Source organism: Amphiprion ocellaris, chromosome 17 (assembly GCF_022539595.1).
Source record: "Amphiprion ocellaris isolate individual 3 ecotype Okinawa chromosome 17, ASM2253959v1, whole genome shotgun sequence".
Taxonomy (NCBI): domain Eukaryota; kingdom Metazoa; phylum Chordata; class Actinopteri; family Pomacentridae; genus Amphiprion; species Amphiprion ocellaris.
In genome coordinates, this window is record NC_072782.1 from 30425782 (window position 1) to 30452269 (window position 26488).

A 26488-nucleotide genomic window follows, 5' to 3' on the forward strand; every position below is an offset into this window, starting at 1 on the left:
GTACGGCGAGCAGAGGAATTAATTACCTGCTGTCCATCTGTAGTTTCCTCGTCTATATGTGAGGATTGATTTCCTGCTTGGAGATGAAAACATGCGACGGGAGTCAGGGAGGTTAGCAGCCTGACAATGGGTCTGTGTGGAGGGATTCAAACGGTGGTGGGCGGCAGCTTTTTAAAATAAAGAGCTGTTTATAATCTTCAGAACAATATCCAACACATCTGATGCACAAAACACCAAAATTTAGCCGCTGAAACCAACTTTAAAGCCCCAAAGAGCAAAAAGTAGCTTCTTAGTTTTGCTTTTCTTCTGTGCAAAATCAACTTTTCCATCAGACATTTTAAAATTTTGCATCCAAACAGACGTAGCTGGAAATATTGAGATAGAAATATACTGTTGATTACTGTAAAATTCAGCATGGGAGTTCATTTCAAGCTGTTTTTTGGCATTTGAGATCTTATTATTTTGACTTTTTCTATAGAAAAATGCTTTAAATCACGAAATGATTCACATAATATCATCAGATTTAGCTTTGGTTTGGCTTGAGATGCCACATTTTGAATCAAGTCGAAAGAAACGTGGTCTTGATTTGAAAATTTAGGTGAAATACAGTTAAAATAATAGACAACTAGTGTAATTTATTGTTGAACTTTACTATTTGTTGAAGAAATCTTTGATTTAATCCTTTCTTTAGGATAAAATTGCAGATTAATAGCTTTTTTTCTGTGATTTTACCAGATATTATCTATAATTTAACAAAATACGCAAATTAACAGTAAACTATTATAAGTTACGTCTACACTTTGGCATTTGATATCTTATTATTTAGATTTTTTCTTAAGAAAATTTGTCCTAATCACAAAATAAAGCACAGAATTGGCAAATTTTGATTAAATACAACAAAAAAATAAATTCTAAAAAGTGTAATTTTATTGTTGTATGTCACTATTTGTAAAAGAGATTTTTGATTTAATCAGTTTCTTTTAGGGTTAAAGAGCAAATTATTTATTTATTTTCTGTGATTTTACCAGATATTATCTATAATTTAACAAAACCCTCAAAATAACAGTAAATTATTTCAAGCTGTGTCTACATTTTGGCATTTAATATCTTATTATTTGGACTTTTTCTTTAGAAAATTGTTAGAATCTCAAAATATTGCGCCTGATATCATCGGATTTAGCTTTGGTTGGGTTTAGAGTTCACATTTTTAAAAATAAAAACAGGCAGAAAAACCTAAAGAATGATGCTCTTGAGTTGCAAATTTAGATTAATTACAGTTGGAAATAGTCTAATTTTATTGTTGAAGGTTGTATCAAAATAAATGACTATTTATAAAAATGACGAAAGTTAAATGAATCTAGTTTTTCCTCATGCTTGTTAACAAAACATCTAAAATAGCAGTAAATTTATTTGAAAAATTACATTTAAAAACTGCAAATAAACAATTTTTTACACTGTAATGTATTATATAGATATTTACTGTTTATTACTGTAAATTATGATTATACTGCAGTAAACATGTAGTAATATACACCATAGGAGGTTTTTTTTTAAAGCTTCGTCTACATTTTCACATTTGATATTTTATTATTTTGACTTTTTCTTGAAGAAAAATCTTTGAAATCACAAAATAAGTCACAAAATATCATCAAATTTAGCTTCAGTTTAGTTTTAAATGTCTCTTTTTAACAAAACCTGTAAGATACAGTATTTTTAGACAAAAAAAATCTGATTATTTTGGCTTCGTCTGTTTCAATTTCAACCGTCTTGACTTTTAACCACCAGAAAAATATGTGCAATTTTACAAATTTACGTCTTTAATCAAGTAAAAAACATCATCCTTATATTCCAGCTGCTCAGATGTGAGGACTTCCTTGAATTTAAAATAAATCTGGTGTTTTTTGCTTCTGAATAATTTACTTCGAGTCGTTCTGCTGCAGATTTGACTCTCTGGCAGGTAGATTTATGAAAACTTCCTTCAGGACACGATCCGTCGACAGAACGTCACCTGACAAACTCAACTGTCACCACATGTGGTTTTATCTGTGGTTCCTGTACATCAACAAGGCATTCTGGAATTTGGTTTCATATTATTTACATGTTTTCTTAAACAATTATCTATTTTTCTAGGGTTAGCATGTATATTATTATAAATAATTATTATTATAAATACAACGTGTTAAAATATGTAAAAATATAAAATACAAAAAACACAAATAGGTCAAACTATAACAGACAGCAGATACAAACAGGTAAAATGGTGATATTTATGGGATGTACGCAGTGCAAGAGGTAGCGGATGTGGAAAGGTGAGGATGAGGGTGTGGAGGATCCTTCATGGTCCTGTTGGTTCCTCCTGGTGTGGATTTCCTGCTGGGTGGGGAGTGTTGCATCCACGGAACCATCTGCTGACCTCACTGCTGACCTCACTGCTGACCTCACTGCTGACCTCACTGCTGACCTCACTGCTGACCTCACTGCTGTTCCCGAACCACTGGGTGATGTTTCCAGTCAGCAGCAAAAAGTCTTCATGATGTTCAGAGAGATTCTAAGCTTCCTCAGCAGTCTGAGGTCATAGAAGGGTCAGCAGGGAGAAACAAAAATAACCAGATGTAGTTGGTTTAGTGAACACAAAAATGCATTTTACAGCTTCATCCTTGCAGTCAAATCTTTGTCCCTACCGGTCGTGTTCAGTGAAATGTGAACTTGTGGAATATTTGATTTTAACACGTTAAACTACTTATAATTTAAATGGGTGAGAGATTTCTGTCGGCCAGATCCTCCACATTCCAGGTCTGGGATGGGAAACAGTTGTGTTCTGGTATTTCGGACGTCTTTGAAGATTCCTCGTCACATTTCAGCCTCTCTTCATTCCGCAGCACTGGAATAAAACGTGTCGAATCATCACAGGAGAGTGTTTTGCTGATTGGGTGTCGACGGCATCCAGACGTTCAGGATCAGTTATGAGCAGAATGTTCTTCAGATGCAAAACAATCTGTCCAGAAAGCAGCTTTAAAGTAGAGAATATGTGTATTTAAAGCTTGTTTTCTCCACGTCAGCAGCTTGTTTGGTTGCTGCAGAAACATCTGACAGATTTGTAGTCTGAAGGCTGCAGAGTTGAAAGGTGATGAAATATTGACTGTGGTTTTTCTGCTTCTCTCCAGATTCCAGATTCACAAAGAAACAAAGACGACTTTCCTGCTTCTCTGGAAAAACTACGACAGCTGATAGAAGACAAAGTTCACATCTTACAGTCGACCGTCGCTGAAGACCAGCAGGTAAATAACATGAAGAATCATATTTATTAGTCGCTTTTTAACAAACATACATGTAAGCAGTCAGTGCAGTTTGAAACTTTCACACTTGCTCTCATTAATCTATTAAAAATGTGCAAAACAATTGATTAAGTAATAAATTACTGTAAAAATTGGGCCAAATTCTAACAGTATTGTTTAAAAACTACAGTTAAATACTTTAAAATTTGATGATTTAATTTTAAAAAAAAACTGTGGAATTCTGCAGCAAATATCTGTGAAATAATGATATTTTTAGCTGTAGAACATTCAGTACAACTGTGTTATTTTATGGCCATATGTAATTAAAAAAAAAACACAAACTAACAAACTGGGAAAAACCTTAAAAATAACTATTTAAAAAAACACTTTCTTCCAAATAACAGGAAATGTTTGAAATAATGATATTTTTACTGATTTAAATACAGAGAAATATTTTGTGAAGACAAATTCCAAATAACAGCAATATATCTGTAAGATAATTAATATTTCAGCAGTTTCAATACACATTTTTGTGTTTTGTGATTTTGTGTCACACAATGTGAAATGTTTTTTTTCTTAATATGTTGACATTATTTACAGCACTGGCCTGTTTTTTTTTAGGGTTAGCATGTAAATTAACACTTTCATCTTCTGTGATTTTAAAAATTTGCCAAGACATGTAAAATAACTGTAAATTAAAAAACAAATTAATTTCTTGGTTTTTCTTGTTTTTTAAAAAATATTTTTTAATAACATAAACCCACAAACTACCAAATTGGGGGGAAATTCAAAATAGCGATTTAAATGCATATGTTTTTTCTTCCAAATAACAAAATAGTTGTAAAATAATACATTTTTTGCTAATTTAAATACAGAAAAAATAAATTGTACAAAAAAAAATATTTTTTTGGAATGTGGACATTCTGTGCAGTTTTAGTCTTTTTTTGTTTTACAGTCAACGTTATTTTTTCTTGTTAGTTTCCATGCATGTTTTCTGTAATTTAGCAAAGAGGGAAAATACTTTTTCTTTTTTTGTTATTTTAAAAATGTATTTAAAAATACCAAAACATATCAAATAGCTGAGAATTGTTATTTTAAAAAATTACAGGTAAAAAGAAATTAATTTCTAGTTTTTTTTAGTAGACATTTTCTGTACCAACAAAAAAAAACCACGAACTAATAAACTCGGGGAAAAAAGTCTAAATAACAGTTAAAAAAATGCACGCAATACAATACATTTTTTCTTCCAAATAACAGGAAATATTTGTAAAATAATAATATATTTATACATATGTCTTACAATATCTTTTTGCTGATTTAAATGCAGAAAAATAAATTGTTAAGAAAATTCTATTTTATTATTTTTTGGAATGTGAACATTATATGCAGTTTTGGTCAACAAATTACAGGTAAAAACTGTTTTAAAAAATATATATATATATATATTACACTGTAGAGTGCTGTAATAAATGATGCAGTAATTTACAGGGTTTTTTTTTACTGAAAATTAAAATTGTAGCATTGTAAAAAAAAAAAAAAAAAATAGACGGAAAATTTACAAGAAAATTTGTAGAACTTGCCAGAAAATAAGTGCAAATAAGAAATAAATGTGCAAAATGTGAATAAATTGCAGGGCGACAGTTGATACAGACAACAAAACGATGCCTCTACATTACAATATTACAAATATTACCAAATAAAAACATAAACATGTGCAGTATAAAGAGAATAAGCATCATATTTCAGGCTGCAAGTGCAAGACATGATGATAAATCAGAGAAAATATCCATATGTTGTTGTTTATTTCTGAATTTGAACATAATAAAGTGCAGTTTAAGCAGTTTTTAAGGAAAACTTTTAGATTTTTTACGAGTTAAATCTCTCCAAATGAGTCTGAAGGTCAACAGAGGAAGTTTTCCTGAAATGTGAGGCCTCCAGTTAAAGCTGGGTCAGATGATTATCACCTGCAGAAGACGAGACGTCGGGTGTCTTTGCTGAGTTAGTTTCTTCTGCAACCTGACGTTTTGGTGAATGTGCTGGGAGGAACGTCTCTAATTACTCAACACCGCCTCGGCTGCATTCCTGCTAACACTTTTTATCTGCACGCTATTTACGCCACTGGCTCGGCTTTCCTCTGTGGGAATCTGGATTCTTTTTCTGAGGATCTCTCCCGAGGCCACGTTCAGACAGGCAGCTCAAATCCCGTTTATTCCCTTGTCTGAAGCCTTAATTGCAGAAAGTGAAATAATAAAAAGCAAACAATTGTGTTAAAGCTGCGTTTGAAATGCTGCTCAATGGCGCTTTAATGTCTCTTCCAACCGACGTCTGTGAAATGATGGTGATGGCTGGAAACGCAGATTTAACGTTTACGTTTAATGCAATAGCAGGAAATGAAGCAAGTAAACTGTTTTTCTGACCTTTTTCTCTATCCAGTTGACGTGTCAATGCAAAGAGCAGTGGATTACCACAAAGGGGACGTTAAATAATTTTCCTGTTTATCTAATAAATTACTTTGAAAATTCAGCTACTTCTGAGCCTTAATTAGAACTTAACTGATGCTTAAGAACCAAAGCAAACAGAAATAAGTTAGATTTCAAGTTCATTTTAATAATTATGCTGAAAAAAATGTAGAATTTGTACGACTTAAAGTAAAGTAATGAAGCCATTTATGTTATTAAATGGAGTTTAATGTTGCTGTCCTATCTGTGTAAAATGAGAATGATGGTTGGAAATGCATGTTTATTTTTCACAATGTATTATTATTATTATTATTATTATTATTATTATTATTATTATTATTATTATTATTATTATTATTATTTTATTTTAAAACTTCTGTGTAAAGCAAAAACCTACGTGGAATTCTGCAAAATGCAATACTGAAGTATTTCAGGACTACTTAAATAAGTAAAAATACTAATAAAATTAGGACAAAAAATTGGAAAACATCAGAAAATTAAATTAAAGCTTTACAGATCCTCAGATTATGGTGTCTTTCTAATGCTCATATCAGTACTAAACGGACAGAAAATGTGTTTAAGACCTTGTCCTGTGGGAGTTTGATAGAAAAAATACTTCTTTCCATCTTGAAAATATCATGAGTAATGTTCTATTGTGGATGTTTTTGGTTCTAATCATTCTCTAGTGAAGGATTTCCTGCAAAATCTTAAAAACCTCCTACAAAAACAAAGGAATAATGAAGAAAAACAAAATATATGACAGTAATTTGCCTCAGAAAGCCCACAATCCCCAGAACTTTGGTACAGATTTGGTGAAATGTGTCTTTTGAGCTGAGATAATTAAATATCTAATGAGGTTTTTCCAACTAAACTATTTCCAAAAAGTCAAATTTGTAGTTTATTTTATTGTAGTTTAGTTAAACTGAGTATAGTTTCACTCTCCATTAACTACCTTTCCTTTGCACTACACCCTAAAACATGTATTTAATACAATAATGAGGATTAAACTGAGAATATACTTTCTCTGAACTTCTGCTTGATCCATTGACTCATTTAGTTTTTACCTAAAGACATGTCACAGCAGGAAAGACTGAATTACCACATAGATGATGTTAAATAATCATAAGTAGCAGAAATTAGTCAGATTTTCTGCTTATCTGCATAATTATGATGGAAAAATAAGCCACCTGTAAGCCTTAATTACAGACAATAAAACCAGTTGTGTTGAATGCAAAAGAAAACTTCACAATCTTTCAATAGCAAAGATTAAACCGATAATGTTCCTTTTCTGACCTTTTGCTTTATCCAGTTGACTCACGAAGCCTTTTCTTGAAGACATGTCACTGCAAAGAGCAGTAGATTATCACACAGATGATGTTAAATAATCGAAAGTAGCAGAAATTACCCTGGTTTCTTGTTTACCTGAATAATTCTGAGGAAAATTTTACCACTTGTAAGCGTTAATTACCATGTAAATGATGGTAAAGAATTAAAAAAAAAAAGAAATTAGTTAGATTTATCTAAACAAATATGATGAAAAATTTGCGACTTGTACGCATTTTTGCAACTTTGCAATGGCAAAAAATTAAACCAGCGGTGCGGTTTGTTCAACCTTCTGCATTTGTCATGGCACAGAGAACTGGTTTATCACACAGATTATATGAAAGAACCAAAAATGACAGAAATTAGGCAGATTTACTGTTTACAAGAACAATTATAATGAAAAAATTGTCACTTGTAAGCCTCAATTACCACATAGATGATATTCCAAAACCAAAAGTAGCAGGAATTAGTTAGATTTCCTGTTTTTCTAATGGTTATGATGGACATTAAGCCACTTGTACCCTTTAAGTACCATATAGATGATGTTAAAGAACCAAGAATAGCAGGTATTAGTTAGATTTCCTGTTTGTCTGAACAATTATGACAACAAATGTGTCACTTGTGAGCCTTAATTACCATAGACATAATGTTAAAAAACAAAAATACCAGTAATGTGTTAGATTTCTTGTTTATCTGAACAATTAGGACAATACAATTAGTCACTCCTACACCTTTTTGCAACCTTGCAAAACCAAGGATTAAACCAGCGGTGTGGTTTCTCTGATTTTCTGCTTTATCCATTTGACTCATGAAGCTTTTTCAGACATGTCATGGTGCAAAGTAACTGAGTTACCACATAGATGATGGTAAAGAGCCAAAAGTAGCAGAAATTAGTTAGATTTCCTGTTTATCTAATTGTTATGATGGAAATTAAGCCATTTCTAAGTGTTTAATTACCACATAGATGAAAAAGCAGCCGAAATTAGCTTGGTTTCTTGTTTATCTGAATAATTATGAGGAAAATTTAGCTGCTTGTGAGTCTTTATTACAACACAGATGATGTTAAAGAACCAAAACTAGCAGATATTAGATTTCCTGCTTGTCTGAACAATTGTGACGAAAAATTCAAATTGTAATGGCAAGGATTGAACTAACGGTGTGGTTTCTCCCACCTTTTGCTTGATCCATTTGACTCATGGAGCTTTTACCTAAAGACGTGTAGAGACAGAGACACCTGGATGACCACAAAGATTATGCAAAAGAACTATAAATTACCAGAAAGAAGTTTAGTTTTCTTTGCATCTGATGAAAGATTTTTTAGCCACTTTGGAGTTTGAGCACGGACAGCGGACCAAAGATCACGTCTGAAAAACAAACCAGACTTGGCTGCTGTGTGAACATATCGCCGGTTTGTTTCTCAGACTGAGTCACATGGCTGCAGACAGACAGACAGACAGACGAAGGCGAAGAACGAGGGCGATCGTCGTGTTCTGCCAGGATGACTCAGTCGGTCTGTTGTCTTTCAGCCTACAGCCACTCGCCGAAGGACTCCGTCACCTTGACTAGTTCAAACCGGAGTACAAGTTACCTCCTACAACTTTATCTTTACTTCCAATGCGCTCGAGTTTTACCCTCATATCTATCTGTCTCTTTTCACTCCATCCTTGTCTTTATATCTGCTTCTATCTGTCTGATCAGCCTGTCGGTGATTCATCGCTCCTGGTTTTTACTCAACATGTCGCAACGCATGACAAACCGAGACAACTGTTGTATGAAACATTAAATACTCTCCAGACTAAATATCATAGGGTGACTTATGGAGCGTATTTGTCTCTTTATTATCTGCATTTTATCTCTAAGATTCAGCATCCAAGAGTGAATAAAAGAAGAATATCTTTTGTATTTGTGTTGTTGAGACACAATAACTGAATAACAATAACCACAAATCCAACCTGAGGCAACGAAAGTAGTCGACGTCCAGCAGCTTTATTACATTTGTTCCCCAAATATGACCAGTACTGAGTGGCAGCTTCTTCTTTTTCTATCCTTTTTATGCTACTGGAGACACATTTCACCATTTAGAATAGTAGAATTACCCCAAAATAAACCAATAACCCGATGTTTTTTGCATTAAAACAAGATTAAAAGTCCAGAAGCATGCTATTGTGACAGCTTTGGTTGTACTTTGAGGTCAATGCTAATGGAAGTATAGCATCATATTGCTAAATGCTTTATGCTGTGCTTAGCATGTTTTGTTTTCGCCTTGTTATTGTGCTGACATTCTGATGGTGGTGAATATACCATCAGTGCTAATAGGAGGATAGTGCCAAACTGCAGTGCTATATGCTATGTTTAGCATGTTTTGCTAAACATAGCATATTTAGATTAGTAGAATTACCGTAACTAAGTCAGTAAACAGGTGTTTCTTGCACTAAAACAGGATTAAAGGTCCAGAAGCATGCCATTGTAGCACCTTTGGTTGTACTTTAAGGTCAATGCTAATGGGAGTATAGCACCATACTGTAGTGCTCAAATGCTATATGCTGTGTTAGCATGTTTTGTTTTGGACTTATTATCATGCTAACATTCTGTCAGTGATGGGTATACCATTAATGCTAATGGAAGTATAGCACCATAGTGTAGTGCTAAATGCTATATGCTGTGTTAGCATGTTTTGTTTTGGACTTATTATCATGCTAACATTCTGTCAGTGATGGGTATACCATTAATGCTAATGGAAGTATAGCACCATAGTGTAGTGCTAAATGCTATATGCTGTGTTAGCATATTTTGTTTTTGCCTTATTATGCTAACATTCTGATGGTAGTGAATATACCATTAGTGCTAATGAGAGTGTAGCGCTATAATGTAGTGCTAAATGTTGTATGCTGTGTTTAGCATTTTTTGTGTTTGCTTAGTTTTGCAGGTATTTGCCATTAAACAAAGTACAGGACAAATTCTGAAGTGATGGTGGCACTAAAAATTAGGGAATCTCTAAAATTAAGACTATTATTCCTGAAGGAGGCATGAATGTCTGTATGAAATTTCATGGATAATAGCTCAATCATTCATTTACAATCACAAATTTAAATCCAGTGGTGTCACTGGAGGAAACATCAGGGTATTACCAAAGCTAAACCTAGCATAAACCTACACAAATTAGCTAAATTTAGCACATGGGCTAAGTTGTGGATCTTTAAATGATTGACGAAGAACTGTTGCATTCTGTTCTGAGCAAGTTCTGTGTGAAATCTAAACTGGTTTAAAGTGTTTGTAGTCAAACAAACTGTTAGCTTCCTAACTAGCCCGCAGGCTCATGTAAAGACAAGATGTTTGTGTAAACATGCTAATAAATCACTCAGGTAAACTCAGGCACTCAAACCTTTGAATAAATTCCAATTTTATTTCTCTACTGGGAAACACTTTAACTCGATGGCTGTCATCTTAATAGTGCTTCATAAATAACAGCGAGTTGACAAATTTACAGCAGACAAGTTGCTATCGTCAGCTAGTTCACTGACTAACATCACATAATCACTGTTGCCTCGGTGAATCGGAGATAAAACAGTTTAAGTTGGAGCCAGTTCCACTGAGGAAGCCCTATTATGAAACTAAATCTCACTTTTCTGCCTGCTGAGGAGGTTTTACGAAAATGAAACCTCCATAGATTAAAGGTTTATTTTAGAAAGAGTGAAAACCAGCCTTGTTTGCAGTCGGAGTCGGTGTTGTGTTAACAGTTTTACAAACTCTGGTTCCCTTTTTACAGTTTTATACTCATGGTCATTGGGGAAAATACTCTTTGGGCTGCAGATTTTACATTACTGCAAGTGACCACTGGGATGAATTGTGCTGATCTCCATTGCAGGAACTGGGTTCAGGTGCAAGTTGGTACCAATGTTTGCAAGAACAGCCCTTTAGTAACTCCTTTAATCCTTTTTATTTCCATTGCAGAGTAGAATCCTGAAACTTTGATTGGGATAAACAACAAAAAACATAGTAGTTAATGGATGTTACTCCAGTTCTATGAGCGCTGTTGGCCTATAGGTTGGATTTTATGTTGTTGATTGTGATGTTAGAGATCTTAAGAGGGTTGAAAAGTTGGTACTTCTTGTCCTCTCTGAGTTTAGCCAACCAGTGTTGTCAAGTCTTTGTTTAGCCGATTAGCGTAGAGGACTAATCAGTAGTACCCTACCTGTACTTTCTCGGAAAAAATGACCCTGAAAGAGCTTCATCAGAACCAGTTCTTGCAATCAGAACATGCATGAAGGTTCCATTTGACATAGAACTGTTTCAAAATGTCCACAATTGCACCTAAAAGCTTCTTTAATCTCCTTCTCTATCAGGGTTTGGTGTTTGAGGACAGCACAGGAAGTGAAGGACTGTGGAGGTTTGCAGTTCTGAGTAAGGAGTTGACGTTTCACCTCCAACAGCTGCAGAAACAAACAGAGCAGGAGCTCAGCAGCATCCAGACACAGTGAGTAAATACACAAAATGACTGGTTGGATGTTTAGAATATGTGGTATAACATCTCTAGAAAACAGGATGATCCAGATTATAGGACAACACTCATTGTCCAAGTTGTGTCTCTGAGGACAAACCAAACCTTTAGAGGGTAGTAGATGCCATGACACACATTCGGTTTGCATAAAGTTTGCCTGAGATGACATTAATCCAAGAAGAAGGAGAGAGTCCTCATGATCGAAGTGTTTCCTCTTGTACAAGTGAAGCACTATAGATGTTAATAAAACCTGCCACAGACTCTCTCCTGTCAGAACAGTCAAAATCATTTTCTCTGACGGCAGCGTTTGAGCTCTATCTATCTGTGACAGCTGCAGTTCTTGGCTGTTTGACAAAATTCTGCCGTGAAGACGTCAGGAGATGCTCAGGACTCATTTTAGTGACTTTATTTCTTTGGTGGAAACAAAACACAGGTCCTTAGAAACTCCTGCAGGTTAAACAGGGTTAGCTGGGCAGTTTTTCTCTCAAAACTAACAATAAATAGACGGAAAACACATGGAAGTGGAGCATTATTGAGGCTACAAACAACATGCTTTAATATTGTCTGTACAGAAACACAGTTTAAAGACGTCCTGAATGCAAGACTGTCTTGAATCCAGCGCTGATGTTTGCTGCAGAAACAGACAGATTCAGGTTGAGTCACAGAATTAGCTCTCGGAATAACTGTAAGCAGGAACTGTGGCTCCTCTTCTGTGGAAATCGATTCCACGATTGGTCTTTTTGAACCCGGACCCTCGTCTGCGTGGATCCGGGTTCCTGCTGTGTGATGTTTGAACATGCGAGTGGGCGGTCGGCAGCTCTGGTGTCGGTTTGTCGGGTTTTTGTCACAGAGCTGAAACGTGATTGTGGGAGTTTCGCTGTATCTCGTTACAGCAGCAGGTTCTGCTCGGCCGGAGAAAACCACTCGATCCTGCCGCCTTCCTGCACAGAAGTGTGAGAGGAAACTGAGAATCAATGCTACTTTCATGCATTAGTTGCATTGGTATCTGTGGGTTGAGCCTTTTTTGGATTATTTGCTGCATGTAAAGTCCCCAAAAGTCCAGAACCTTCAACTTTTCTTTTAGAAATTTTACTATTTTCTTGCTCGGTTGCATGAAACAGTTGATATTGTGCAGCTCCGATCTTAAACTTGATATCTGTTACCTATAGAAAGCAGATAAATGAACAAACACTACAATTTTTTTTTTTGCTTTGTTCACATTTTAAAATTTTGTTGAAGTTGTGTCATTGAAATGCATCAACCTAATCAACCGATACAGCATTAAAGTTGTGCAACACAAGCAATTCCTGCTCATTTTGTTGGGTTCGCACTTGTTTTTTCAAAATAAAAGCACAGATTTTTGCATTCAGTCACTGCAAATTTTGTCGATTTAATTGACAATTTCAGATTTTTTTTTTTTGTCTCGACATTCAGAAATTTAGTTTCCAGGACAAATTCCAACAAAAGACTGCAGTTAAGTCATTTTCCTGCAGTTAGAGAAGACAACACCAAGTTTTATGCCTTAGTTGCGTTGGTATGTGTGGTTTGAGCCTTTTTTTTTATTATTTGATGCGTGTAAAGTCCCCAAATGTCCAGAGTCTTCAAGTTTTCTTTTTGAAATTTTGCTATTTTCTTGCTCAGATGCATGAAACAATTGTTATTGGGCAGATCTGATCTTAAATTTGAAATCTAATATCTATAGGAAGCAAATAAATAAGCATACACAACAGATTTTTTTGATATGTTCACATTTTTAAAACATTACTTAAAGGTTTTTCTTAAATTGTATCATTGAAATGCATCAACCTAAACAACTGATACACCATTAAGTTGCAACACAAGCAATTCCTGCATCATTTTATTGTGTCCACATTTGTATTTTCAAAATAAAAACACAGGTTTTTGCGTGTCACTGCAAATTTTGTAGGTTTAATGGGCTTGAGGTTCAGAAATCTAGCTTCTAGGAAAAGCAACCCGACAAAAGACTGCAGTTAAGTCATTTTTCCTGTATCAGGTTTTGACTTATACTATTTTATTATCACTCTGAATATTGTAACGCATCGTTGTTGAGATGTTTTGTTTTTGTTTGATGTTTTTTTTTCACCGATTTTGTTAATATGTGCTCAAAAATGGGACTTTTCATAATTGTTTAAATTTTTTCATGTTTCAACTCTCCAAAAATCAGACAATATTTAACCTACTACTCCAATATTGCAGATTTTAAGTCGATGACATGATGAAAGATAACAGTGAAAATTTCAAGTTTTTATCTTTAATAGTTCCTCAGATATTGTTGTTCAAACAGACTCAAATTTAAACGCACGAAAAATGTGCTGGAAGTGAGTCGACGGGCAATTTTTAAAAGAAAATCTCAGAAGGTATTTGATATATGGAGCTAAAATTCCACTGATGTCTTTATAAATATCCATATTTCCATGCTAATGGTTGATCAAGCAGACACTGTTCCAAAAATTTGGTAATTTGAGATGTAAACAGTTAAAAAAAATGGGTGAAAAGTTTACAAAAAAAGCTAAAAATCAACAAATACACCATGAAATTGTACAACATCTGCAACACAGCAATTTTATAATGATTTTATTGTGTCCACTCTTGTTTTTTCTAAATAAAAGCACGTTTTTGCATTCGTTCACTGCAAATTTTATAGAATTAATTGACAGTTTTTGATTTATTTTTTGAATCTCAATGTTGAGAAATTTAGTTTCCAGGGAAAAACCCAACAAACGGCTGCAGGCTCAGATTTAAAGTCAGTAGAAGCTCCAAGTCTGTAGATTCAAAGACAAAAGGTAAACTTTAAAAACTGAAAGTGAACCTCCACTTGTTCATCTTTGTTCTATTTGTGAGTCTTGTGGCTCGTAAAGAGTCTATAAAGTCAGGGTGAGGTTTTAAAAAAAAAAAAATCATCTTTTACATGAGAAAGTGAGAGATGTTAGATTTGGCTCCAAGTCTTGCCGGTAAATCATCAGATGATGGCGTCACTTTGTTTCTCTACCGCTGCCATCGGCTCCTGGCAGCCGAGGCGAGCTGAAACACATCTCCAGGTTCAAGGTGTGGCCGCCGACATACACCATTGTGATCCGGTTCCAGGAAAACCTCCTAATTTCTCGGCAGACCCAGTTCTCGGCGCCAAAGCCGATCACTTCCTGTCACAGCAGGGATCAAAGTCTTTACGAAACACAATGAATTCATGGTAGACCTGCCTCCAACACGCCCGGCGTGGCCGCATCCACCCGGATTACTGGAACAAGACGTCACCCTGCTTTCATTTTTCTGGGGTTTTCCTCGTGTGGTGGAGTCGGTGCCAACGCTGGGTTTGGATGAAACTGTGTAAGAACAGAGATAAGTTCAACAAGCAGCTTTAGCACCGAAAACACTCAATGGAAGTCCAAACTTTAGCTCTTTGTTAGAAACAGAAACTCAATGAAAGCCTAATGCTAACCCAGAAGTATAGAGAATATTTAGCATTTTGTGCAGTAGAACTGTCCTACAAAGCTGCTAGCTCTGATACTACAGGCCTACGTCAGCAGGTTTACACTCACTATAGCCACTTCCTTTTTGTATTTGGAAGTTATAATCCAAGAACCCTAAGAAATCCCAATAAACTCAATGAAAATCACCACTTTTCCCTGCCTGGCACAGCTAAAATATGTACATTTAGGTTGAAAATATGCTCAGAAATACCCCTTTGCATGTTGCATTTGCTAGTTCTTTCCATAATCTTGGTAGTAAACGGCAGATTTTGATTCGTAGGAGCCTTTTTTTTTTTATTATTTGTTAGAAGTAAAGCCCCCAAATGTCCAGATCTCCATGTTTTCTTGGTGTACTTTCCTTTTTTCTCACTTGGTTGCATAAAACAGTTGATATTGTGCAGATCTGCTCATAAATCTGTAATTTAACATTGATAAATGGGCATCACTTTATTGATATACCCTCACTATAGCCATTTTTATATATATTTAGAAGTTAGAGTCCAGCACTCCTCAGAAATTACAATAAACTCAATGAAAATCGGCGCTTTTAGCTGCATGGCGCTACTAAAATATGCCGATTTAGATTGAAAATATGCTCAAAAAGGCCCCTTCATATGCTGTATTAGCTCGTTCTTTCCATATTAGCTTTAAAATATCAGTAGTAAACAGCAGATTTGTTTTCTAGGGCCACTGTAAAAAACTTTCTTTGGCATAAATCTGAAATTTGAGTCAGAATTTAAGCTGCTGCTGCTCTTAAAAGTTTGTCAAACTCAGCTCTTCTGTCCAGGAATTAGTCTGGACCCAAAAAAGCACGATTTTCTACCTAAAACGCTGTTGGGTCGGACAGTATGGAGTTACATAACTGAGAAATGATAAATTCTCTGCTATGCCATTGGGCATGTTAAAAGGTTAAAGAACAGAGATTTTCAAAATAAAACTAAGGCCTTTATTTTGCAAACTCTGCTTCATTTGCGGTCAAAAGTAATTTCAGATGGACTTCAGTCAGTGCTGGTTACATAACTGATATATTGATGATATAAACCATAAAAGAATAACTTACTTTGCTGTTTGCTGCTGAAAAGAAAGTCAGAAAGAATGAAATCTCCAGTGGAGTCAGAATTGTTTTCTTACATTTTGATCCAACATTGTTTCTCTGGGCTCAGTTTTATTTGTTAGTGAAACAACAGGACTGAAAACAAACTGCTGACATGCAGAAACACACTGAACGTTTAACCTCTTGTCTTTATTATGACTGACATTCCTTTAATTGTTTATCTCCCTCATTTCTCAGAATCCTTTATTAAAAATAGCATCCAGGGAGTCAAAAAATACCCAGGAAGTCTTGATAATTCTCCTTAAAGAGGCATTTTAGTCAAATTAAGAGAAAAAAATACACATTTTTTTCTTCTTTTAAAGTTTAATTTTGATTTTAAAAATGTTTTGCATGATGATCTGCACAAAGAATTCCTAAATTTACTCATAAACTAATATTTACTTCTTTACTTGACACTGAATGATGTGCAATAACACAATTATAACCCCTTTATTATTTATCACACTGTACTTTCATAGTACAATGTACCTTTTTGCATTTTAGATAGTTTTCTACTTATATTTTTAGGACATACTTTTCAACTTATTTTTCTATTTTTAGGATATATTTTGTATTTATTTTTATATTTTTAGGACATATTGTATGATTTGTTTGTTTTTTTAGGACATATTTTTCTACTTATTTTTATGTTTTTAGGACTTTTTTTGATCTTATGTTTATATTTTTAGGACATTTTTCTATTTATATTTTTAGGACATATTTTTTCATTCATGTTTATATTTTTAGGAAATATTTTTCTACTTATTTTTATATTTTTGGGAAATATTTTTATACTTACGTTCATATTATTAGGAAATATTTTCGATTTTATATTTATATTTTTAGGATATATTTTTCTGCTTATTTTAAGGTCATATTTTTCTACTTAACTTGATATTTTTACGTCCTATTTTCATATTTATGTTTGTATTGTTAGGACATATTTTTCTAGTTATTTTTGGGAAATATTTTATTATTTATTTTTCTGTTTTTATTACATTTTTTTCTACTTATGTTTAATTTTTAAGGACATATTTTTGTGTTTATTTTTCTATGTGTAGTACATATTTTTCTATTTATTTTTCAATTTTTATGTCATGTTTTTCTGTTTATTTTTGTAATTTTGTTACAAATTTTTCTGCTTATGTTTAGATTTTTAAGACGTATTTTTCTACTTATGTTTGTGGATTTTTTTTCTGTTGCTTAAATATCTAAGACTTAAATGGAAGCAACTGTAATGTAAGTCATTTACATACTTAATATATTTTATTGTGTACTAATATTTCTGATGGTAATAAACAGAGCAGTCTATTTTATTTCTTTAACTCCTCATATCATACTTTCAACATCCCAGTATTCCATTTTCATATATTTTTTCAGTTTTTTTAGAGTGTAAGATTATTTGATCACTTGATAAGAAACATGCAGATGCAAGAACAGCAGCGAAATACAAAAATGAAGCGGATTTTAGTTTGACAAAGGTAGAAATTCTCCTTTAGAGGTTAAATGAAGGATCTCAAATCAAACAGCTCCTGATGTGCTTCATTTAAAACCTGACATATTTGACTTTATCCGAACGATGGAACAAAAACTCACCAAACAAACGGAGTCTAATTTTGATGGATTGCATGTTTTGATTTCGGTCGTATTTTCCCAGAAAAAGAGTGAAACAGAGTCTTTTCGTCTGGTTATGCAAGCAGGCTTCAGGCTGCTGCCAAGACTAACAGGCCGACCGGCAGTTTGGAAAACACCCAGCTGAACTTCACCAACCCTCATCTCCTTCTTCTGTTCGCTCGTCTTCCAAAAAGCCCTCCGAAGGTGACCACCAAAAACCGATCAACATGCTGGAAAAGCTGTGGCGCCTCGCTGCTTTTTATCCCTTTAATCGGACTTTCCTGAGTCCAAATATGTAAAAAAAAAATTAATTTCTTTTGGTGTAAAAGTCAGAAGTCAGAGACTTTGACTCTAAACACATGTAAGAAGCATTAAATTCTGCTTTGAAGCTCCTGAAGCAACAAAAAGAAGCTACAACCAGCTTCTCAGAGGCTTCCAGCTACAGAAAAGCTCAAATTTTAAGCAAAAATAGTCCTGAAAAATGTTATTTTAGCTTGGATTTTCATGCATTCTTAATACAAGGTGTGCATTCTTGCTTTTTGTGGAACTTTCAGCCACATTTCATGGTCAGCTTCTGCAGGTTTTACTGATATCAGGTGGTTTTATATGGATATTACAAGCAGCTAAACTATTTCTATGTAAAATGAGCTGAAGTATCACTGAAGAAGACGGTGAGAAGCTTTGAGAGCTCTGGAAAAAGTGAATAAATGTTTTTTTTTCTGTTCTTTTCCTGCAGGTTTTCATCCTTTTCTCTTTTCTTTCAATTCTGTTTGAGTAAGTTGTTTTTTTCTGTTTTAGTTTTTTCATTTTCTTACCTGTCTTTCACTTTCTGTTTTAGTCATTTTTTTTCTTTTGTCATTTTTTCTTTGTCTTTCAGTTTCTTTTTGTGCGTCTTTTTCTTTCTTTTTTCATTTTCTTCCTCATCTTTCACTTTCTTCTCCTTGTTTTCTTCTTATTTTTCCATCTTTGGACACGTCAGAGCTGTTTAACCAAACAGTGATATTTTTTTTTAGTTTCTTCACTCCCTTTTTCTCTTTTGTCTGCTGTCCACCTCCACTTCACTCTGAAACATCCATATTTCATCCTTCCACTCCTCTTAAGACATATTATTCAAAACTTTTTTCCTAAATACCTTTCCATCAATCCTTTGTTTCGCCCATTTTAGCAGCAAAACAACCACAATCTTCTCCTGTTTTTGTCCAGTCTGGCCCGCAGGACGACTTTATGACGTGTAAAAATTCCACAGAAGACGTTAACTGCAGATTGTAAATTAATAAAACCATAAATTTAAGTTAATTTCTAGACCATGACAAGTTGTTTTCATCATAAAGTAAAATACTACATTGTTCATTGTTCTTTTGTCATTTTGTGTCTCATTTTTGTAATATTTTGTCTTGTTTTTGTAGTTTTTTGTCTTTTTTTGCTCATTCGATCACAATGATTTGCAGCAGGACTTCAGGTTTCACTAATGTTGGTGAATACAGCAGCAGCAGCAGCAGCAGCAGGACTAGGATGTAAGGATGGAAGTTTCCGGTTCCTTTTCACCCACAGAGCTCAGGACGGTAGAAAGAATGAACTCCACCATCAAAGAAAAACTGACAATAACCATGGGCTTAAAATGATGCAGTTTAGCCTCTAAAAAAAACTGCCTCTAGTTGCATTTGTGAGTTTTACCAGCATATAAATTACCATTCATTTACATGCAGACTTACAGCTTCACCTTTGTCCCTTCTGGAGAGGATTTTATACATCAGAATAATTCTGTTTATACACACCAACAGTGGATACACATCCTGCACAAACCTGAATATTATATATATATATGTGTGTGTGTGTGTGTGTGTGTGTGTGTGACAGGCTGCATGCAGTGAGATACATTAATGTAAAAAATAAATTAAAATAAATAACGCCCACACGTTTTTCACCTGCAATTATGGAGTGAAATGTGTTTGTCACATACGTTGGTGTAATTATGGATCCGGTATTCACGCTGTCCTGTACGTAATCAGAACACAGCGACAGCTGGCTGAGATGTGTGTGAGGGATTCGACACGTCGCCGCCATGTGCTGCTGCAGCGCTGTGTGTTTACATGCAAACACACTGCCATGCACATATTCACTGGTAATTGCTGTCTTTTCACCGCGCTGGATGATGTTGTGCGGAGTTTTAATGAAGCCGTTTGATTGGTTCGGACGGGTTTTGATTGGCAGGTGACTCCGGAGACGTGTGAAGTTAAAAATGGTGACAGAACAGAGCGTTTCTGTTACTGTGTGGCTTCATTTCACATCTGTTAACGTCGTTCACGTTTCAATAATTACGGTGAGAAAGGCAGAAAAGCAGGCTGGTGGAGGAAAAGATCCTGAGAATCTAAAAGCAGCTGAAGTTTGTCTCCTCTTTTAGGAGGCTGGAGTGTTTTAAAAATATCTTAAACAGGTGACACTGGAGTAATAATTTGTGGTTAGACAGACATTTATACATTACAAAACTGCTGCTGTATGGCTAAAAGAAAAAAAAACCCTTAACCCTATATATATATATATATATATATATATATATATATATATATATATATATATATATATATATATATATATATATATATATATATATATATATATATATATATATATATATATATATATATATATATATTTAAAAAAAATTTCACCCCAAACATTTTGGTTAATTTTGTGTTTGACTTCTCTTACCTAAATCTTTCTTAAGATGCTTTAGGCAGCTGGACAGATGACTTCAGTTTACTGTATATTGAAAAATGAGGCACTTTATCAACACTATCAACACCAAATATGATCATATTTATAGCAGAACACTGTGAAATGTGAGTATTTTTTGTTTTTGATGTGTTTTAAAAAGAGATTTTTATAGTCTTTTAAAGCTGAACTGCATTTTTTGCGCAAGAAAACCTGCTATTAATGTCAGGATAAAGTGTATATAATCCTAATTTATACATTACATCACTGGCAATTTATGGCTGAAAGGAAAAAAAGCTCAACAGATAAAAAAAATAAACCTTTAGTCAGCTGGATAATGGACCTTAGTTCACTGTCTAGCACTGAATTAAAAAGCTGAGATACTTTATCAACACTATCAGCATCAAATATGATCATATTTGTTGTAGAACTCTGAGTAATGTGAGTATTTTTTGGTTTGATTGAGTTTTAAATGAGGCTTTTCACAATTTTTTTAAAGCTAAACTGCAATTTTTGCAAGAAAACTCACAACTAATAAGGTGATAAAATGTAAATTATCCTAACTTATATGTTGCAAAACTGCAGTTATATGGAAAGGAAAAGGCTAAATACAGTAATTTAAAAAATTAAATTAAAAATTAAAAAGCTGAGATACTTTAGTGTCACGTTCAGCATCAAATATGATCCTATTTGTAGCAGAACACTGAATATGTTTTGGTTTTAGTGTGTTTTTAATGAGGATTTTTACCATCTTTTAAAGCTCAACTGTAATTTTTGCAAGAAAACTTACTATTAATATTGTGATAAAGTGCAAATTATCCTCATTTATATGTTGCAAAACTGCAGTTACATGGCTGAAAGGGAAAACATTTTTGGGTAATTCTGTGCATGACTTGTATTTTTGCATTTTTTTAAGATGCTTTGGTTAACTGGACAGGTGACTTTAGATTACTGTATATAAAGCAGAGGTACTTTATCAACACAAACAACATCGAATATGATCATATTTGTAGCAGAACACTGAGTAATCTGAGTATTTTTGCATATCTTGTATCTTTTAAAGCGATACTGGGATTTTTTGCAAGAAAACTAATGTGGTTTTACTGTGATAACGTCTAAATTACCTTAAATTCCAGTCAAATATCCAGTTTTTGAAAAGAAATCTGGTAAAAGTTGCTCAGAAAAACAGTCAGATGAACAGTTTTTTGTCATTTTCTATCAGGAATAAGCTGTAAAATGGACTGCAACACTTGATAAATATGACCATAATAAAGAAGTAGATATGTTGAGGCATCACAGTGATGCAGATGAATGAGAAACATATCAGTTTAATTTGCTGAGACTTTTGCTTCCTCAGTGTTTCACATCCAGCTTCTTGAAGCAGCGAATCAAAGATTACATCCGTCTTTTAGGTTTTCCTCAGATTTCTGTCCTCCCAGAGTCAGCAGGCCTCCTTGAAAAACCTCATTAACGCCACGTTAATGCGTTTCCCAGAGGGCCTTTGTGCTCCGGCGCCGTTGTTTGTGTCGTTTTTCTACTAATTTGTCTACATTTCGTTTCGATTCTTCAGTCAGTTCATCAAAGGCTCCTCAGATGAGGATCCTCTTCGTCCTTGCAAAACAAAACACTCGGCTGCCTCTCCTCACCTGCTCTCCTGACACTCTGCAGAGGTGTAGCGCCTCCCAGTGGATGGATGGTGTACTACACTCTGTTGTGTCGAGTCAGTGTATGTCAATATGTAGTCAGATAGGATCTCTATCAATGAATTCTCTTATTATTCCTGCTATTTTTGATGATTTAAGATGATACTACCAGTGTATTTTCCAACACTATAAGAATACGGTGTAATTTAGTGCATTATTTTATGTAAAGTACCTTGAAAAAGTGTATTAGTCGTGCAATATCCAACACTTGACTGACCACTAAGACTAAAACAGCAGTTACTGGTAAAAAATGTGAAGTTTGAACATCCTAGATAGCTTTAATCAACCATTTGTCCAATTAAACCAATGCTCTGATTGATAGAATCACAGCTTAAGTTGGGTTTTGTTGGGATTTTTGTCCCAAGTTTTTAAATTATCATTTTTTTTGTCTCATTTAAAAAGTAAAAGGCTTAATTTCTCTCCTGTTCTACCACTTTTTTTGGTATTTATCTGTATTTAATCTCTCTGTATGCAAAACAACTGAACCTTAAGTTGACCTGATCAGATAAAACAAGGTTTATTCTATATTATGTAGATTTCTTGGGTAAATGCCACACCTGGGGATAAAATATTGGAAGACAAACCAACAGGAAAATCTTAAATCCTGCATTAAAGTGGATGTTAGAACCTCTAACTATTGGCACCATGCATTTAAATGACTGTATCTTCAATCAGATGAAAAATTAGAGTTTTGCCACTATGAAGTTGTATCCATTGAATCTGCAGAGTTTAAAGAACACTGAATGGGTAACTATTAGTTTAGTTCATTGAATATACTCAGTATTTACATGTATTCACTTCAAGTGCATTTATTTTTGCATTTAGCTGAGATGTAGAGAAAGATTTAGTATCAAAGACTGATACTAGAAAATCTTGATATCAGACTGGAAACAGCATCGGAGACTTGAGGGCTTTTAACTTGGCGGTCTCCGGTGGTTGTCGGCTGGTTTCCTGTCTGTCTCTGGTTGCCAGGGATTCCGTTGACGGCTCTTTGTTGCTGTAAAACTCCACTTGAACTTTGGAGCTTCTGCACACGTCTCCAGTTTTGTTGCTGAAATCTTTTTGGTATGAATCTTCTGGGTTGGCGGTCGACGTGTTTGGAGTTGTAGATCTGCTGCTGACAGTTTTTGCAGTTCAGGCAGATGTAGTCGTTGGTCTGTCTTTGTGCTCCACCAGATGTTTGTCCATAAAAGGCTGCATGTGGAGGTCCTCGGTGGCGGTTTTGAGCAGCAGGATACGCTGATCTGTCAGAACTTTGGCTGATGTGTCTTTGGTAACTGGGGTAACGCTGCTGGGCTCTTGAACGGAAGACGTTGTCCTCATGAATTGAACCCCGGTTGCTGGGACGGCGGCAGATCGCTGCTCTTGGACTGATCATCCTGGTGCCTCCTTGTGCATAGCAGTTATCTCCTGCGGAGGTTCTTTGATAACGTGGACACCAGTTATACCTGCGATGTGTCCAAACATGTGAAGACCTCCTGTTGGGACCTGAGTCAGGGTGATGGTGGATAATGGTGACTTTCCTGCTCGGTTTGTTGATATTAGAAGTGGAGCTGATTTCTGGTGTTCCACTGTTTGATCCATCTTCTTCTGAATCTTTTGAAATTCTCCTGAAGCGGAGAAGCTCTTCATATTTGCGATGCTTCCTCAGGAGTTCGAGGGAAGCAGCAGCTCTCCTTTGAGATCCGTTGGTCTCCAGTGTTCTGGAGGTGAAGCTACCTGGATCTCGGTTCTGGTGTTTTTCACTGTTAGCTTTCACCTGGAAGACACCGTCGTCCACAGAGTTGGAGAGTTTGCGGAAGTGGGCGAGTTGTTCGTATCTGCGACATTTCTGCTGGGCACACAAATCAGAGGAAACAGCAGCTCCCTTGCTGGTTGTTCTGGCGTCCAGTGCTTTGAAAGTAAAGCTTTTAGGGTCTGCCGTTGAAGATGCTCCAGTGTTGGTTTGTTCTGTTGGAGCTTGGTCTTCTTCATCATCAGACACTGATTGTGTGATTCCACGGTAGCGGGCCAACAGCTGGTATTTCCGCTCTTTGCGTTGAACCCACAAATCAGCTTTGTTCTTGGCAAGAACTGAAGCCGGGTCTCTGTGACAGTGTCCAGTGATGGTTCTTCCACGCCCAGCATGGTCTTCTTGCTCTTTGGAGACATCTTTGGTTGAATCGGACATTCTCCAGTATTTGGGGAGAAGTTGGTACCTGGGCAGTTTTCTCACCGCCCAAAAACCGCCAGAATTGGCGTCTTTTCTCGAATGCATTCTCCTGCGTAGAGCTTTCACGGTTATGTCTTCTCCCTTGATGTATGAACTTTGCTGTGCTGAAGCCTGATGCTTCTCAGTCTTCTGCTGGAACATAATTATGACATCATATTGAGTCCATACCATAATTCTGTGCTCTGATGTGTTCCGTGCACGTCGTCATGGTGACAGATCCTGAACATTCTGCTGTCAGAATGTTTCAGAGGCAGAATTCCAAAAAAACAACTGCCAGATTTTTCTTTACAGTATTTTAATAACAACCAAAAATGCTAACTTGACTGTAAAAAATAACAGTATGTCAATGTCAGATTTATTTATAGAGCACTTTTAAAGGCCTATGGACAACCAAAGTGCTTTACAGTAAAATAAATCATCAACAATACGAGAACAATAAAAGCAAAACAGTAAAATAAAGCAGTTAAAAAGTCTAATTCTGAAAAATATTAACATCTTCTTTTTAAGCGTAATATGCTGCAAGTTAGCTTCATTTTATTTGTGTGCATGAAGATTTTAACCACACAAATTCATACAGTTAATGTCCTTTTGGTGCATTTAGCTGCTACTTTCTTGACAGTACTGCATAAAAAAATACAAAACTGTATGTGAATCTTTTACTTCTAGCCTATGTCTTCTGGTGTTTTATCATAATTTATGTCTGAATTCTACGTTAAGACCTTGGGTGGTTGTTGACGTCCATTTTCTAAAGAGAGTGTTTCTGTATTTTGTCAGACTCTTTCAGAATAAAAGCCGCCAGCAGCTTCTGACCACTGAGCTGTTTGATCTTCAGGAGAAGAAGAAACAAACAGAAGAAGAACTAAAGAGAAACTTCTGCCTTCAGACGTCCACCGTAAGTTACCACAGATAAAATCATACAGTAAAAAAACATATCAAACAGTAATGAAATATATTCAACCACATGCTCTGCAAAATGAGAATATTTAATCAATGTGATCAGTCTTGAACATGTAATACGTTTCTAAGACAATGCTACAGCTACAAATAATAATAGGTTATCATTATTGTGTTAATCATTTTTATTATAAGGCACCTTTCTCTGCAAACAAACAATCATTTCAATGCAAATAACAGTGTAATAAACTGGAGTATCATCTCAGTTAGACACAAAACATGTAATATATGTATTAAAATTGTATTTACAAGGCATAAAATGAGATGAAAATGATCATCTAAACCGATTCTTACACCTTTTAGCTTCCCTTTACAATAATATCCTTGAGTTTTCGTAAATATGTTGATTGGAAACCATAGATTAAATGTATGACAAATAATTCTGCAGTTTAGATCCACTTAGGATTTCTTTTAGTTTTGATTTTACCTTTTCTTCACAGCAGCATCTCACCGTGTTTATCTTCAGTCTTTTTTAATATTTGCTGATTAACACGATGAAATGCGGTTAAATTCTTTGTGCTAGTTATAGTTATTTTGCAGATTCCAATCAAGATTTACCGAGACTGTAGTAAAAGTAGTGAAATATTTACAGTATTTTGTATTTATTTTATATTTGCATGGCACTGAATGAGATGAAAATGATCATCTAAACCAAATTACATCACAAAAAGCTGACTTCTGCTTCTTCCAAGAGTACAGTCTGCCATCTTTTGTTGATAATTAGGATTTTTTTGTGCTTATTTTGGCACCTCTCAGTTGTCAATTACTATGTTTTCATTGAGTTGGAGTAAATATATTGTCTGGAAACCATAAATTATGCAGATTCCAATCAAGAAATACTGAAGCTGTAGTAAAAGTAGTGAAATATTTACAGTATTTTGGGCACTTGGACAATGTCGAACATATTGTTTCCACATTTTCTCAATTTGTGTACAATTAATAATCAGAGAAATTCAACTTTCTTGTGTTTTTATATGATTTGTGGCATTCTATCTTTATTTTTCAGCACAAAAATTATTTTTGAGTTCTTTCTACTAGCCACAGTTGTGCTGTTTCCTTAGAGATGTTGCAAAAAAACATCCAGGATCTTGGAGTTTAGAGGGTTATCATGGACATCCACAGTAGATTTACAGCATCAGACGTTGCTACTGCATATC

General features: G+C 34.8%; 1 protein-coding gene across 1 annotated transcript in view; it reads left to right on the forward strand.

Annotated features, from left to right (window-relative positions):
* LOC111571298 (cingulin-like protein 1) overlaps window positions 1–26488 on the forward strand; it is an 83858-nt gene that overhangs the window by 22464 nt on the left and 34906 nt on the right. Inside the window, exons 2-4 of the mRNA XM_055019419.1 lie at window positions 3165–3278; window positions 11401–11531; window positions 25152–25269. The gene's annotated coding sequence lies outside the window, so the exon portion shown is untranslated. The remainder of the gene's footprint in view (window positions 1–3164; window positions 3279–11400; window positions 11532–25151; window positions 25270–26488) is intronic.